At 44.5% G+C, this 18,269-nt stretch overlaps 1 protein-coding gene across 7 annotated transcripts in view; it reads right to left on the reverse strand.

Moving 5' to 3' along the window:
- Positions 1 to 18,269, reverse strand: part of TLN2 (talin 2) — a 463,505-nt gene that overhangs the window by 356,179 nt on the left and 89,057 nt on the right. For 2 of the 7 annotated variants that reach the window (XM_067029736.1, XM_067029735.1), the window contains exon 3: positions 13,578 to 13,724. The exons of the other annotated variants lie outside the window; for them this stretch is intronic. The gene's annotated coding sequence lies outside the window, so the exon portion shown is untranslated. The remainder of the gene's footprint in view (positions 1 to 13,577; positions 13,725 to 18,269) is intronic. 7 annotated transcript variants of the gene reach the window in all.

Here is an 18,269-nt window from a genome sequence, read left to right on the forward strand (position 1 = left end):
TTAATCACCAATGACTTAAGAGCCCACTATATTCCATCAACAGACCTCTACTCTGTTTAACAATAACCTTTACACAGCTCTTTCCAGAGTCTATTAATTCCTTGAATGGTTTTGCCAAATTTCTTTTAACAATTTTTCATCCCCTCCACATACTCCCCCTACTCGTCCTGAAATCTAATGGATCAGTAACGAATATTTATCCATAAAAAACCCTCAACTTTAGGGGGAAAAAAAATATCCTCTTAGAAAGTAAGTTCTGGGCTTCCCTGGTGGCGCAGTGGTTGAGAATCCGCCTGCTGATGCAGGGGACGCGGGTTCGTGCCCCGGTCCGGGAAGATCCCACATGCCGCGGAGCGGCTGGGCCCGTGAGCCATGGCCGCTGAGCCTGCGCATCTGGAGCCTGTGCTCCGCAACGGGAGAGGCCACAACAGTGAGAGGACCGCATATCACAAAAAAAAATAAATAAATAAATAAAATAAAAAAGAAAGTAAGTTCTGCAGAAAACATCTCACCAGGTGTTGGGGATCATTTGACACCAGGACCTATATCTTGGATTCCTGTGACATATATTCAGACACAGGTCAGAGTTGTGGCCATCTCAGCTCTCCAGTATAGAGCCAGCAACCCAGAAGCACATCTAAAAAAATTTCTTCAGGCAGATGAAGACATTATCCAATAGCTCAACACACTTTCTGATGAAAGCAAGTCCCTCTTACTTGAACTCAAAAATTTTGACCATTGCATATGCTTAATTCCAAAATACTTGCCAAGTGGCCCTTTTGCCAGATAGTAAGTAGCCACTAAGAAGGCAAGAAAGGACAGGCACGGTGACAGTGAGAGAGGTGAGCGCTAACCACGATGGAGCTTAAAAGACTCCAAGATTCGGCACTAAAACTGCACAAGAGGTTTGGGGACCTGTTTTTGCAGGATTCAACAGTTCTACTCAAATCACTTACTGGTGTGCCAGAGTAGTTATAAAATGATGATGATTCTGAATTATCAGGAAAAACGTTGTTCTAGCACACTAATTTGAAAGAAAGAAACACAAGAAATATTTAGATAGATTTCCAGAGTGTTTTAAATGAATTAAGTTCAAGAGCTTTCAAGTGTAAGAAACTGTTCTCTGAAATGTTCACACAAAGTGAAATACCTCATTCCACAATGAAGCTGGATAAAAGGGGGATGCTTGTTTGAGCCGGCTTGCTGGTTTCACTTTCAATAGTTAACCCTTCACAGTAGTTTTACCCAGTACTACCGCTTCTCATTATCCCAGCTCCCTGGAAAGCCAAAGACGCCTTTCATTCACCTCAACCATGCAGGGTTTGTGCACGAGCTTGTAAGAAATTTCAAATAGTTACTGAGGGTATAAAAAATAAATAGCCTGTGTTAATGACCTCAAAGACATAGTCTTCTTAACATAAATCTTACAGGTCATTGGATGATGCTAGGGGCTGCTCCACTGTGCCGAAAAAATGCAAACAAAATCATAAACGTACACAAGAGACATTACGAAAAGCAAATTCAGGTTAGATAGAAGAACCAGAGCATTTACTTTAAAAACAAAAATCTAATTCTTACCTACATTTACAACAGGTATAAAATTCTACACTTTTAATTTCTCAATTAAGACACAAAGCTTAGGATGTCCTTAGTTTCAAATAGCAAGTGAAAGGTCATCAGTTCTTGGGCATCAGCAAAGAGGGGCCAGGTGCTGTGGAATACAGAGAAGAACCCACAAGTCATCACCAAAAGAAGAACTTGTATGGACACCAAGATACCGAGATGCATTCCTTTTCTTACAATTTTCAACAATAAATGTATCTTCTCAATTGAGTAGCTTAAGGTTATATTAAGCTGACTGTGGGGTCTCTTGGCATAAAGCCATCCTAAGGAGAAAAAAAAATTCATACTGTAATGAGGCTCTTGCTATCTCTAACTGACCCAAGGCTAGCTGAGTTCTGGGTGGCTGCAACTTTAGGACAGAACTCTGTGGAACCATTTACAAAGGTCATCAACCCAAAGATACAGCTGGACCTGGAAACAGATTTCTTCCCATCTAAGGAAGCAGGAACCATCAGTTCATAGCAGGACACTTCCAGAAGGAGCTGAGAAAAACACCAATAGGCATACAAGTCACCCAGAGATGTTCTAAATGGCCATCCTAACAACCTAATTAAAGATCCACCCATGGAGCCTAATTTTCACCTCCATAGGTTTAATCTTCTTGAATCAAGTACTACAATCTCCAATAGAAAACAAAGTAATCCTCACTGTCGATGCCCAGATATTTTGGGAAGGGAGCAAGACAGGAAACACAAGGGCACTAATACCATCCACACTCACGAGTACACCAGAATCCCTCCATCCTCGATGGCACGCATTCACTTACCCCCCACACTGCCAATGAACTTTTACTGAACCCCTAGTATGCATCAGGTATGCCCTAGACACAGGGGATGCAGCCATGAATAAAAGTAGGGTCTCATTTTTGTACACAAAAATTCCAGCACACTGAGGCAAGTGCAATAATAGTCAGACACTAGGGGAAAATCATAGCCCAAAGGAGGAGCAAATCACCTCCATGTGAACAGCCAGAGGCTGCTTCACAGCACAGGGAAGAGAGGCAGGAATAATGAAAGTAGAGAGCAAAGAATCTTTCTTCTTTGGCTAAAGAACATAGTTCATTTTACAGGTTAAGTATATTTAAAATGAAACATTAGTGTGTGTGTGTACTCGACAATAAAAGGCAAAACAACTAAAACTTAGTTATAATGCATAGAGGTGATTCACATAATTTTTTTAAATTAGATTATGCAAATCATAGCCCAATCCTCAAGAGGGAAGGTATTGGTAAACTAAAGACATAAATGTATAGAATCGATATTCCATTGCCAAGAACAATCAAGCAGTGATCATATCACATGACCATATGGGGGCAGAGCTTCTCAAACCTTAATATGCACACACATCACCTGGGGACCTTGTTAAACAGTAGGTTCTGATGCTGGAAGGTGGGGTGGAGCCTGAGAGTATGCATTTCTAATAAGCTCCCAGCTGATGCAGATGCAGCTGGACCCATGGCCCACTCCGAGCAGTGAGGGTGAGGAGGGTCAGTGATGCTCAGTCCTGATTCAGCATCTTAGACACATAGGGGACTCTTTAACAAGGTGAATTCCAATCCTCATCTGAAACCTAATGAGCTAGAATCTCAGGAGATGGGGTTCCCTGTAATTTCTCTCTAAGTTGTACATGTGGTTCTCAGGTACCACCAGACTTGTGAACCACAGTCACGTAGACCTTCTGAGAAGTAAGCCTCTCATATACCTCACCCCAGGAAATGGGGCAGTTCTCTCTGTACATAGATAACACCAGCAGTTGTGGAAGACATCCATAGGGATAGTCAGTCAGAAAGAGGAGGCCCAGCTAAGCTGGCCAGGCTGGTCAACTTGACCATGGTGATGCCTGGAATCACAGCCTCCACAGGCTGACATCTGTGGTAGGATCTATCTTGACCCTTTTCATCCACTGTAATTGCTTTCCAAAGCTAGTGCTTAGATCATTATCATCGTCTGTTTAGCTTCATAAAACATGCAAAAGAGGAAAAGGACTTTTTTTTTTAACCTAAAAATTATAGATAAGGGGTCATCCATGATGAAAGACTGGAAAGAAGCCAAAAGACAAACATGCAATTAAACAGCCCGATGCCTCCAGGCTCCAATCTTGAAAGGGGTACCCAGCCACACGCCCCCTCACTGCAAAGTACAGTTTTGGTAATAAAAGGGATTAAGTGGAATGTGGTCCTTCAGGGCTTTCACATACAAAATGGTTTCTGGAAAAAGGAAAAGTAATAATAGTTTACCCTCTCCAGTGGAATAGGTGATACAGCTGTGTCCGTCTGAAACCCCAGCATTTCATATTTCTCTACGTCCCCTTTCTATTTAAGGAGGCACTTCAAATTCTGTCCCATGCATTCAATTTGTACCCATCTCATTAAAAGTTGTAAGCCGGGCTTCCCTGGTGGCGCAGTGGTTGAGAATCCGCCTGCCGATGCAGGAGACACGGGTTCGTGCCCTGGTCCGGGAAGATCCCACATGCCGCGGAGCAACTAAGCCCGTGAGCCATGGCCGCTGAGCCTGTGCGTCCGGAGCCTGTGCTCCGCAACGGGAGAGGCCACAACAGGGAGAGGCCCGCATACCGCAAAAAAAAAAAAAAAAAAAAAATGTTGTAAGCCCTGATCCCCTTCTCATCCTTGCTTACCCTGGCAGAGGGCAGGAAAATTTTCAACTGGGAAGTCTCACTTTACCACTCAATTTAGGAAAGCCTCCTATGGGAATGGCATTTCCCAGACTGCTTCCATACCTTGACAATTGTAAACTGAAAACAAGCTAAGTGTCCATCAACTGATGAATGAATAAAGAAGATGTGGTATATACCTCACACCAGTCAGAATGGCCATCATTAAACAGTCTAAAAATAACAAATGCTAGCGAGCATGTGGAGAAAAGGGAACTGTCCTACACTGTTGCTGAGAATGTAAACTGGTGCAGCCACTATGGAAAACAGTATGGAGGTTCCTCAAAAAACTAAAAATAGAGTTGCCCTATGATCCAGCAATCCCACTCCTGGGCATATATCCAGACAAAACGATAATCCAAAAAGATGCATGCACCCCTATGTTAAGGAGTACTATTCACAATAGCCATGACATGCAAGCAACCTAAATGTCCATCAATATATGAATGGATAAAGAAGATGTGGTACATATATACAATAGAATACTACTCAGCCATAAAAGAGAATGAAATAATGCCATTTGCAGCAACATGGATGGACCTAGAGATTATCATATCACACCAAGTGAAGTAAGTCAGAAAGAGAAAGACAGGACTTCCCTGGTGGCGCAGTGGTTGAGAATCTGCCTGCCGATGCAGGGGACACGGGTTCGTGCCCCAGTCCGGGAAGATCCCACAGGCCGCGGAGTGGCTGGGCCCATGAGCCATGGCCGCTGAGCCTGCACTCCGTAACAGGAGAAGCCACAACAGTGAGAGGCTCACGTGCCGAATAAAAAAAAAAAAAAAAGAAAAAGACAAATATTATATGATATCACTTATACGTGGAATCTAAAATATGACACAAATGAACTTACCTACGAAACAGAAACAGATTCACAGACACAGAGAACAGACTTCTGTTTGCCGGGGTCGGGGGGAGAGGTGGATTGGGAGTTTGGGGTTAGCAGATGCAAACTATTATATACAGAATAGATAAACAACAAGGTCGTACTGTATAGCACAGGGAACTATAATCAATATCCCGTGATAAACTATAATGAAAAAGAACATGAAAAATAATGTGTGTATATATATATTCTTTTAAGACCTGGTATATATATATATATATATATACACAATGAAATGCTACTCAGCCATAAAAAGGAAAGAAATTTTGCCATTTGCGGCAACACAGATAGTCTTGGAGGGCATTATGCTAATGAAGTAAGTTAGAAAAAGACAAATGCTGTAGGATATCACTTCTATGTGGAATCTAAAAAATACAACAAACTAGTGAAAAAACAAAAAAGGAGACTCACAGACACAGAGAAGAAACTAGTGGTTACCAGTGGTGGTGGGGGCAAGGTGTACTGCAGAGGCTGGGGGGAAGGTTATTACGGGATTATATGAAATCGTGTGCGTGAAACTTCAGAAAACTGTAAAGCCCTACAGAATTTAAAGAATCTCTCATGCAATTAAAAAGAAAAGGAAGTGGTGTTGTCAGGGTCAACACGAAGTCCATGTTCTTCTCCTCTCTACTTAATGCTCTGGGAAGAAATATCCAAAGCTCCCTCAACTATATGTGGATCACGTCACTCAGGGAAAAAGAAGGGGCGGGGGAAGGAGCAGTTTGTAATTCCTACCATGTGCCACATGCACCAAGTTCATCTCTCTATTCTTGGGTCCTAAGGGGGTAACTGTATAAAGAAATGAATGACTAAATAAATGACTGGAAATAACAGGATGACCAACATCAACATCCTGGTCCTCCGGGACTTCCGTTTTCTAGCTGGGAGACGAGCCGGCACAGTATAACTCAAGGGCAGTGAAGGAAGTTCAGGCTCAGAAGCTCAGAGTTGCATCTAGGAGGTGGTGAAGCCGGCATCTGGACTCAGGTCTTCCAATTCCATGTGGCTGCGCTCTCCTTTACCCCATATTGCCTTCTTGGAAATAGATGTCAACAACCTTACAGGAACAGTGAGGGAGGAGGGCTCAGCTGGGGATGGGGTGACTGGGGAAGGCGTCAGGAGGGAGCGGCATCTGAGGCAGGCTCAGAGGAGGAGCTGAGCTGCCTGAATGTCAGAGGCCCACATCACTCGTGCACCTGCCTTTCTGTGAATCTGCTCAGAATCTACTCACCACGTACCTGTATTGAATAAGCACGGGGGTGGGGGATGGGGAGCTGGGAGACAGGGCAATGTCTTTTCAAATGTTTGTCTTTTTTCCTCTTCCTTTAAAAAAGTTGTTTAGGGGCTTCCCTGGTGGCGCAGTGGTTGAGAGTCTGCCTGCTGATGCAGGGGACACGGGTTCGGGCCCTGGTCTGGGAGGATCCCACGTGCCGCGGAGCGGCTGGGCCCGTGGGCCACAACTGCTGAGCCTGCGCATCTGGAGCCTGTGCTCCGCAACGGCAGAGGCTGCGCACCGCGATGAAGAGTGGCCCCACTTGCCACAACTAGAGAAAGCCCTCGCACAGAAACGAAGACCCAACACAGCCAAAAATAAATAAATATTTTTTTTTTTAAAAAAAGTTGTTTAATTCTTATCTGCTAGGACTGGGAAGGAAGGGACAAAAGCCTAGGATAGGAAAGAATGTTTTTTTTTTCCCCCAACAAAAAGAATATGCAGTGGGGACAGTCAGAAGTTCCTGAGAGTTTTATCCTATCTGTGGAAGCATGACTCTTAAAATGGAGAATCATCCAGAAAATCTCCTATGGGGCCTAAACCTCTGCCATGTAATGATTTTTCCTTCTTAAGGGAATAAAGGTTAACAAAGTGCAGCCTTTTTTCTAAATAAGGTCACAAGGTCCTTTTCACAGTCAGATATCTGCTCTGAGAATTAACATGTACAAATCCCCTGCTTGAACGGACATCTCCCTAATCCACTTCTGGAGAGGCTCATGCTTTTGTTTAAAACCCCCAAGACCCTGCCAGCTGAGGTCCAGCCATAAGCAGAGGTTGTAATTCAATTTTGCCAAGAGCCCAGGACCTCAGCCCTAGGGAGGGTCAGTCCCCGAATGAAGGCTCCAGGGCCGGGCACCCCCCCCCGGCCACGCCCACCCCAACTCTGAGGGAACACACCAGCTCAGGGGTCTCAGGACCCCTGGGATAATTGAAGATGCTAAAAGCACTGAGGATAAAAGTGCGCGTGACACCTCCTGGCTGGTCTGCTTTCCTCTGGCCTCCCACCATTTGTCTTCCTGGCAATAAAGGAATGCCAGCATCACCCTGACGGGGGTGGGGAGGGCTAATTTAGACAGATCTAAAAACAGCCTTCCTCACCAGCATCCTCTCTTCTTGTAGACAAGGAGGTTCAGTGCTGTTTCCTTATATTAGACTTAGCCCACCTTATGATGGACCAGCTTATTACCTGAGAGAGTAAGAGGGGCGACGACGCTGTGTAGATCTGGGAGAAGTTTTTGTAAGGTAAGCTTAGAACAGATTCACTCCTGACAATAACATGCTCAAATTCATCCTATACTTGTTTAAAAAAAAAAAAAAAAAAGAAAACCAAGGGAAGATGGGAAGACAGTAACTTATTGCACGATTATTACGAGCCAGGCGTGGGGACAGATGCTTCACCTGCATTACCTTGTTTAGTTCCCTTCTCACAGCAACCCTACCAGGTGGGTAGGTTACCAGCATTTTACAGATGAGGAAAATGAAACTCAGGAGCTTTCTAACTGGCCTGCACTCACGCAGCCATTAGATGGTGAGGCAACATTTGAACCCAGATCTGGGTGACAATTGTCGGGCAGCGTGGCTCTGCCGTTTCTGTCACAGTTGAAGTTTCTCAGATGAGAGTTTATCACTTGCTGAGTTACCAGTGCTGCAGCTGGCCAACAGCTGCTCAGGAACCAGACTTCCCAGATCGTGAGTTATACCCATTAACTGGCTCTCCAGCTACAAACATCCTAACCCAGGGTTCCAAAGAAGGCAGAAGGGAACACAGGTAAATGCAAGGAGTTATTTCCAGATTTCCAATCCTTCTTCCACCCCAACAGGAAAGCTGCACCAGCACTCTGAGTGCTCCAATGTAACACAGTTAGAAGGTGGCCAGAACATCATCCTGGGCTACTGCACTTTCCAAAGCACCACCTCAGATCACCTGCCAAGGGTCATCACAGACTTCAGAATTGACAAAGTTCTCTGTGATTACAAGAATTCCACCATAACAGAAGGCAATTATTGGGGAGAGATCAATGCAAAATAAAACCTTATTTGCACATTTTCATTTATGAATTTCACAATTTTTGGAAATTTCACAATTTAGAATTTCAAAATTTCTGGAAGCAATGGAGGAAAATGTTTGGAAAAAAATTACAAAAGGAAAGTTATATACTGAAGAGTTAATTACTTTTAAAACAGAGGTGGGACTTCCCTGGTGGTGCAGTGGTTAAGAATCCACCTGCCAGTGCAGGGGACAGGGGTTCGAGCCCTGGTCCGGGAAAATCCCACATGCAGTGGAGCAACTGAGCCCGTGGGCCACAACTACTGAGCCTGCACTCTAGAGCCCGTGAGCCACAACTACTGAGCGCACGAGCCACAACTACTGAAGCCCGCATGCCTAGAGCCTGTGCTCTGCAACAAAGAGAAGCCACGACAATGAGAGAAGCCTGTGCACCGCAACGAAGAGTAACCCCCACTCACCGCAACTAGAGAAAGCCTATGCGCAGCAACGAAGACCCAACATGACCAAAAATAAATAAATAAATATTTTTTTTTTTTTTTGGTGATACACGGGCCTCTCACTGTTGTGGCCTCTCCCTTTGCGGAGCGCAGGCTCCGGATGCACAGGCTCAGTGGCCATGGCTCACAGGCCCAGCCGCTCCGCGGTATGTGGGATCTTCCCAGACCGGGGCACGAACCCGTGTCTCCTGCATCAGCAGGCGGACTCTCAACCACTGCGCCACCAGGGAAGCCCAAATAAATTTTTTTTTTAAATGAAGGTAAAAAAAAAAACAAAGGATATCTCCAGATAGCAGGATTATGAGGGCAATTTTATTTTCTTTTACTGATCTGAATTTTCTAATGTATCTGTAATAGCACAAATTACCTACATAGTAAATAAAAGTTAAAAGATGCATTTGGATAACTTAGCTTGCTCATAAAATGACAATGTGTTAGACATTTAGCCATTTATTGAAATATGTACGTACATACCAGAAATTAAGGGGAAAACAAATTCCCCACCAACACAGCTTTCCCCTACCCCAATTCTCAGAGGCTGGTTATTTATTTATTTCCCCCTCCTGAAATGAGGCTTCATCTGACTTGAAGTACATTCCTGAACAAGAACACAGGATACACTCTCAACTGATGATGAAGACCCCACTTTCTAGCAGAAAGGAGAAGTGAGGCTCCCAGTGTCATAAAGCTCCAAGCACTACAGAGTTAAAGCCAAGGGTGGTAATGACCCCAGAGTAATCTGACAGCCATCTGGAAGTTGGGCAGTTGGCAGCCGCGACCCATCTATTACAAGGCCACTGTTATCACTGTGTTGTCTTAGAGTCTGGATTTGTCTGTGTGGCATCCGTTCATCACAGGGTCAACTACATTAACTATTCTCCTCTTTTCCATATTCTTGTAAAGCCCCTTTGGGGTTTTACAACCCTCGGGGGAGATCACCCCTTCCCAGGGCCGGCCACTTCTTAGAAGAGAGCAAAGTCTCAGCCAAGAGCATGGCTCATATACAAGCCAACCAATCCACACTCTACACCCCCCCCCCCCGTCACTTCCTTTATCCAACTCACACACCAAGGGCCAGGTACCAGGAACCTAGAGACCACCCCTATTGCCCAAAGCCCACCAGGATTATTCAAACTAGCCAGTTTGAAACTGTTTACTCTGCCCTGCCTTGCTTTTCCTGTGGAAACCCCGATAAGGGCTCTGGCCAAGGATTTCTCCTCCCTCCCGTCTTCTGCCTCCTGACTACCCTGGGGTATGTGGCAAGGTCCCTCTTCTCAGGAAATTTACGTAACAAAAATCATCTTTCAATGGTCTTGGCCTCTCCATATCATCATGCCTCTGTAAGTTAGGACCCAGGAACAGAACAGCCATCCATCAACCCTGGGCAATGAGAAAAAGCCTCCAAGCAGAAGCAAAACAACCATCGCTAAGCTCATGTGCTTGAGGTCACGGAAGAGAGCAGTTCCTAGGAGCCAGAATCTACTGATACCACCTTGGTTACTGGGTACATTCTGGGACCTTTCAGTCCTGCCTGAAGCCATGGTACTATCAGAACAGCGCAGAGACAGGGGTTCCTGAGGCAGATGGTCAAATGAGAGACGACATATCAGAGAGGGGAACAACCCACGTACCCTAACAGGCTGTAGAGTAGCTAGTATTTGAAGTCAGCACAGAATTCCGAGTCACAAGGGGGAAAAGATAAAATTATAATACTTATCTACTACTTCTTAAGAGGGAAAGTTTATAATGTACTTCAGACATGTGCAAGAAAAACAGAATAGTTTCGCCTGTAACAGGGGGAAACGTCAATTATTTAGCTAACTCACTCATACTGAATTCCTCCTTCCTGGAAGATACCAAAGTAAATGAGGCACCAGTATATTAGTTTTAATTCGTTCTAGCTCTTCTCAAAACCTTATTCTTCACATTTCCTGGGCATCTTAGTCCTCGTCCATCAACCTCAGCTTCCCTTCCCATACTCTCCCCAACACCTATTCCCCAACACGACCACCACCAGACCACATTTATCTAGCATTTCAGTATTAGCCGCAGAGGACTCAGTGTGAAAAAGGTGATGCATACTTAGCCAAAGCCCCTTCCTCAAGCAAAAATTCCATAGATAGAAAAGCAAATGACATCTATCAGTGTCTTTACAACTTAAGAACATACACAACTCTAAGACGCTTTTGCTGGTACCAAGGCACAGGCCTATCCTGTGCCTTGGTATCAGCAGAATTACATTATTAACATTCTTTTGGGGAAGATGGAATGTCTCCAAATCTAGTTGTCTTAAGGCTGCCTATAATTTTTACTTAAATTCAGGCATAAGCACAACCTCTGGGAATATATGGCCAGACATATTTATTTTTCCAACCAGCTGTCTCTGGGATGTGGTGAAGGCCTGCCGTCACAATTCCTCTGATGACATGGACAAATGTGTCCCAAGTCATGCAGAGATAACCCCACAAATAAGTTCAGGCATTACAACTACCCAGAACAAATCAAAACACTATTTGAGAAAAAAAATGAATCCACAAATCAGTTTAATCTTTATAACATTCCCTTGAAAAGAAAGGCCACATCCTTTCTTTTAAAGGTCAGGGGCTGTGTCATACCCCTGTATATGTTCCCCCCAAATTTTAGCAGCATACGAGGTAGGAGAGTCAAGATGTACTGTTACGCATGAGTATCTGTGATCATTTATTATATTTCTTTTTTTTTTTTTTTTTTTTTTTTTTGCGGTACGCGGGCCTCTCACTGCTGCGGCCTCTCCCGTTGCGGAGCACAGGGTCCGGATGCGCAGGCTCAGCGGCCATGGCTCACGGGCCCAGCCGCTCCGCGGCCTGTGGGATCTTCCCGGACCGGGGCACGAACCCGTGTCCGTTGCATCGGCAGGCGGACTCCCAACCACTGCGCCACCAGGGAAGCCCTATATTTCATTTTTTAAAGTACCTTTCCCCTATTTTTTATTTCATTTTACTGTCCCTAAAATAGATTGCATGTGGTCATGTTGTTTGCTTCCTAATAAGAAGTGGGAACAACAGCTCTAGGGGTCAGCAAGGTCAAATGTCCAATATGAAACAGTTCATAAAGCAGAAGTTTGAGAAGCTTAAATCAAGGTAATACTGGCCACAATCAAACTGAAAATGTCGAGAGCTCTGAACAGCACATCTTTCCCATATGGCAGCCTCCTGAGTCTTGAGAAACACATCTACAAGGAATCCGGATCATAATCCCATAATGGTCCAGGAGCAACCATCTAGGTCTTAGGAATCCCATAATCAGTCCAGGAGCTTTCACGCTCCTGGTAGCGTGAAACACTCCTGGTAGCGTTTGGTCATGCAAGCTGACCAAACCCGAGCAGCTCAAGGTCAGAAGAGAAGAGACTGTCAAAAGAGAAATGCAGTGACAGCAGCCTAGACAATCATCTTCTGCATTGAGAGAACTGTCAAGCACATACAGAGAAGAGATTTCTCCACATCCTCATCTGTCTTTTCTGCTCCTAGATAATTAGGAGGCAGCCAGGACAGCCAGATGTAGTCAAAGGGACCTCAGTGTTCACAGGCTCTTGTACTTCTGTCTCCAGGGTAGACCGTACTCTTGCCACAAGGGCAGAGATGATGCTCTGTTCCTACCTCAGGCAAGTTGTTCCTCTCCGTGGGCTCCGAGGACATCAGCCCTTCCACCTACACTCAGGAGCACACCCTGAAGAGAACAAGGGTGCCCGCCTCAGGAAAGTCCCATGTACAAAAAACGCTTGCAAACCAGACGTAACTTTAAAGGAGGAGGTGGTCCTCTTTAAATGCTCACCTCCTCTGCGACACGTAGATTACGTTATACAAGCTCAACACCACATTAACCAAAGGGTCAAAGCTAAGGTCACCAGTGTGGGGACAAAATGACATCATGCACTTCCTGATGTGACAAACGCAGAAAGATGCAAAACATCATTTTTAAGCATTCTGACAGAAACTCATCCAATCATGAGGAATCTCCTAGCAAGGAATTATCGTACAAATCCAAATCGCTAGGATGTAACGGACATTTTTTAAGAGTATAAGCCAATGTCATCAGAGACAAAAAAAAAGAAAAAAGGCAAAGGGACCATTCCCAGTTAAAGGGGATGACAGAGACGTGACAACAGAATAAAATGTGCGTGATCCTGGGTTGAATCCTAGGTCAGGGGAAGAATGGCTGTACAGGACGTTACTGTCATAAGCAGTAAAATTTGGGTATGAATTGTATATTCAGTAATAGTAAGTCAATGTCATACGTCCTGTTTTTACTAATTGAACTGTAATTACAAAGACGAATGTTCTTGTTCTTAGGAAACACATGCTGAAGCTATTTAGGGGTCAAGTGGCATGATGTGTGTAGCTTCCAAATGGTTCAAAAGATAATATGCAATGGAGAACGATAAAGCAAATGTGGCAAAATATTCATAACTGATGAATTAAGATTAGGCTACATAGGAGTTCTTTGTATTCTGGCAACTTTTCTGTATGTCTGAGATTATTTTAAAATAAAGTCTTTTAAAACGAATTCAAATTCAACTTGCAAAGCATTTCCACAGTAACATCGGCTGAATAAGGCAAGGCCTCCACTGCATAGTAAACTCACCTATCACCATCTACTCACTCACAGACCCAGGTGACCGTGCCCCTCTTCCACCTCCAAGTCAACACCTGGCCGAGCTCAGCCATGCAGATTCATCTCCCAGGAATCAGAAATTGAGACACACAGACTGAACCAGGAAGCTGTGAGGTGCTGAGCAGAACAGAGGGAAGCTTCAGGTATGAGGTCTCCATAGGAAGTGTGCACAGAGGAGCAGATCTGGTCTATGTTAAGGAGGAATGTGGTGGCACTGGACAGAAACATCCCAGAGCTGCTTCTCAGAGCACGAACAAGTGCATTGGTGGGTACCTCTCAGGTACACACCAAGTCCTCAATAAAGGTCGGCGGCAGCCAGCAGCCATAATGAACATCTCCACAGACCGCACCCGCTTCATTTCAGCCACTTCACCTGTGTCTCTGTTCCTTGGCACAGAAGGCTTGACAAGAACAGACTACCAATACAACGGGATTAAGAGTCACCACGAACTCCTACCCACAAAGGTAACGTGGAGAGCGCAGCCACCCACCCCTTGCTCCCATGCTGCTGCCCCTGCTTCCCCATAGGAAAGGGTGGCTCCTCTGTTCTCCTCATGCCCACCGCCTCTTATCCAGGGACAGACTGCCTGCAGTGAAGAGTACAGCCTGTGAGAGAGACCACTCAACCTCTGCCAAGCATAATGCACCGTGGCAAACAGCGGGAAGGAACAGACTTGGGCCCTGACCAGTCAGGAAACTTGGATCCTTGGGCTGACTTGTGCCACTAACCTCCATGCAAACCTGATAAACTGTCACACTTGTCTGACCTGCGTGTAGACAGAATAATGGTACCCAAAGTTGTCTATGTCCTCATCTCCAGAACCTATGCATATGCTACATTACATGGCAAAATGGACTTTGCATATGGGATTAATTTAAGGATCTTGAGATGGAGAGTTTGCCTGGATTATCCAGGTGGGTCCAATGGAAAAAAAAAAAAAAAAAAAAAGGTCTTTAAAAGCAGAGAACCTTTATCAGCTGTGGTCAGAGGGAGATTACAATGTAGCTGGATTTGAAGATGGAGGAAACCAGCCAAGGAAAGTTGGGTAGCCTCTAGGACCTGGAAAAGGCAAAGAGATGGATTCTCCTCTAGAGCCCCCAGAAGGAACAGAGCCCTTGATTCTAGCTCTTTGAGACTCGTATCAGGCTTCTCATCTACAAAATCATAAGATAAAACAGATTTATGTTATTTTAAGTCACTGTGTTTGCGGTCATCTGTGTCAGCGGCAACAGAAAACTAATTCAGACCTTATTTCCCTCATCTGGAAATGAGTGGGTTTTCATCCTTTCTGAGTCCACCTCTTAAACTCCTAGAAGCCCCTGGGGCACCCCTGGAAAAGGCTTGGCCCTGGACCATGAGATCTCTAAAGGTAAATAATTCACAAAACCAAAGACCTCCATGTCAGACTGAACTCATTTAGTATCATCTGCCTTTGTTTTGGACAGTACTTTGCCACCACAGCTCTTTCTTTTTTTAGTAATAAAAATGTCTCCCACGTTACTGGCAAACCCCAGTGACCCAGAACACCAGCATCCACCTCACATCCACTTCATCAATGAACACTACTCCAGCAACCACGCCCACCCCAGAGGGCTTCCGCGCTGCCTCTGATCCAGTAGTGAAGTCACCACAGCCCCCTTCCAGATTTGAGTCATGCTCACCACTGCAAGTCCAAGCAGCAGCAGGTGGGTTGTGACTTCAAAGCAGCAAAGCCCAAACCCAGCCCTGGAAATTCAGCTGCTGCACAAGCATCAATCACCCCCTGCCCTCCTCCCTAACATCTTCCCCATGCAACTGCCCCTCCATCTCCTGGGAGCCATGCAGCTGGCCGAAGGACACACTGCCAAGTGTAATCCATGGGTGCAGTGATGCGCTCCAGCTACATCATGGGAGCTACTTAACTGACTGCCTCTGCTCGCAGGAGGACGTTTGAGGGTATTTTGTTTACCACTGAAATATTTCCATTGAAAAAAAACATCTGGGGAAAACAGCTACTGTCCTAACTATGATTCTATCTCGCTAGGAAGGCCCGTGCCGAGCCTCGTGGCTTTTAAGATGGTAGGTTTGCACCACTGGGTATAATCAAGAATGGGAGGGATGCAGAGAAAAGGAGCCCACGGAGAGGACAGGGTAAGTCCAGAGACGAGGCCTCGAAGGCTGAAACACAGAACCAGAGAGGGCATTCTGGCAACCCCTGCTAGTTAGAGTTTGTTTGAAGCCCTGTGAACTCCCAGACCTGCCATGGCCATATTTTCTTGGAGTTTTCTATATATTTAGCTTTCAAAAATGACAAAAATTTAAAATTAACAACATTCTGTACTAGTGACAGCCCTTAGGTCATTGGGAACCTAAGTATATCATCTTTTTAAAGGTGAATTTTTATGCTTGGTTTTCTCTATTGCTTCTCTGTTACCTCAGAAGCTCATTTACTTGAAAGACATATGGTACCCAGAAAAGTCAAGTACAAATCGTTTGAGGCAGGACTGGAACTTGTGACTCCAAATCTTAACTTGTTTTAAATAAACTGCCAGCTTCCTGGGTATGTATGTATGTATGTATAGAGAAAGGGAGAGAAAGAGAAAGAGAGAGAGAGAGAGAAAAGAGAGAGAGAGAGAGACAGAAAGAGAGAGAGAAAGAGAGAGGAAGAGAGAGAGAAAGGTGAATTTTTAAAGGTGCATATCTTTTGACCTCAAAATTCTACAGAAGTGCCCATATGGTCTATAAATAAATGTTACAAAAATGCTCATTGCAATATTGCCCAAAAGAAAAAAAGTGGGGGGAGAGAGGGTAAGAAGTCCAGCCAGCAACAGGAGGATAAAAGGTCATGCAACTTAACTTTTCATGTAAAAAGTATGTAACAATTAACAGAAAGAAATAATATGCAGTCTTTCAATATGGTATAGATTTCTTTTTACCAGGGGATCAATGTCCACGATGTTAGTTTTTAAAATACATTACATTACACAGAATTACATTACACAGAACATTATTACACGATATTAATTTTGTTTTTAAAAAATATGCTTTCTCACACACAAAGGGTCATGAGTACATTATAGAGAGTCCTGCTACCACCTTGAAAATATTGTCCCTTCTCACAAAAACTAAACGATGTCAACAGTATCCTTTAGTGTTCTTAAACCAGGTAAGAGCTCTGTCTGTGAGGAGGGAAAAGGTGTAAAAACTGCCAAATTCCCAGTCAGTCATTCCTTTAATTAGAAACCTTGATTTTTTAGGCTTTTCTTTTTTTAATAAAGAGAAACATGCCTCTGAGGGTCCCAAATGAGAAAAGTGTTGGGATCAGATGTCACCATGGACCCATAATTTCAGACAAGGTAATACAATGGATTAGAACATCCCGGTTTGCTGGGTAGGGGTACTTAACCATAGGCTGCAGGCAAAATCCTTCTGTGTCCCCCAACCCCAGGTGCCCTGTGAGCAGTAGTGGCTCTAAGGCTGGGATGTTTTGAATGACAGGAATTGACAGACTCCTGCATTGAAGCAGAGGCAAGAAGCAAGGATGGCAAATCACAAAGCATCTGAATATCGTTTATCCCCGCATTTGAAGGGGGAGGGGCCTGCATCTCCATCCCCTGGCATCCTAAAATTTGTCACATTGTACCAGATGTACTTTTAAAAAAAAATTCACAACGAGGGGAGACAGTCCCAAGTCTGGTAACCCTATAGCATGAAACACAGGCCCAAAAGGCTGGACACTTTGACTGGCAAAGACTCTGTGGTCCCGGGAAGCTACTCTCTTCCCTTCTTATAAATCTTTTCCTTTTCTTCTTTAATATCAACAGGTTGCAAGTTAGTTTTGTAACGTTGTATCTCTTTAAAATATACTTTTACTTTACAAACAAAAGCTGTTACAGGAAAGTACTTTTTTTAGACACACATTCAACCTCTTCCACCCTATTTGCTCTCTCCCATTACTAAAAACAATTGGAGACCCCAGAGAGGAGGACTTCTGAAGTACATAAAAGGCAAGAAAACACCTACTGTTGTGTTTACCTGTGAAGGCCTATAATTACCAGAGACCCATTTGACCACTGTTACCACTACCCTGTTTGCTCAAGGATTCATCATGAGTACTTATTAAGTCACTGCTCTTCTGGTACACTGGCTTTAGATAAGCCAATGGAAGAAGGAAATTACACTGTTGGGTTCATTTAACAAATGTTTATTGAGCCCAAGGCTGAGCGCTGGGCCCCGGGATACAGGCTGGATGAAGCATAATCCCTGTCCTCAAGGGGCTCATTTCTACAGACCAAGAAATTGGCTTCAGACATGGGCAAAGAGCTGAACTGGAGGGAATGCAGCCAGACACAGGGGGAAAGGGGCACTTCAGCCAGTCCTTGAAGACCGAACGGCCAGGATGAGTACACAGTGCTCCAAGAGTATCATATCTAAAACCATCTCTCTGCCAAGTAAAAGTCACCTCCTTCCTTTCACTGTTGAGGAATCAGGCCCAGAAAACAGAACCCACTAGACATTGGTGCCCGTATGAGAAATTGAGGCCCAGGTAAACATATATGGGCACAAGTTTACTCACTACAGATCTGGGAGGTGAATCCAGTTCCCACCAGCTCCAGATCCTTAACTCTGGATGCAAAAGCCTAAAGAAGTGAAAAGGCGCTGCTTTTAAGGTGCAATTCCAT

This window comes from Kogia breviceps, chromosome 3, assembly GCF_026419965.1.
Source record: "Kogia breviceps isolate mKogBre1 chromosome 3, mKogBre1 haplotype 1, whole genome shotgun sequence".
Lineage (NCBI taxonomy): Eukaryota > Metazoa > Chordata > Mammalia > Artiodactyla > Physeteridae > Kogia > Kogia breviceps.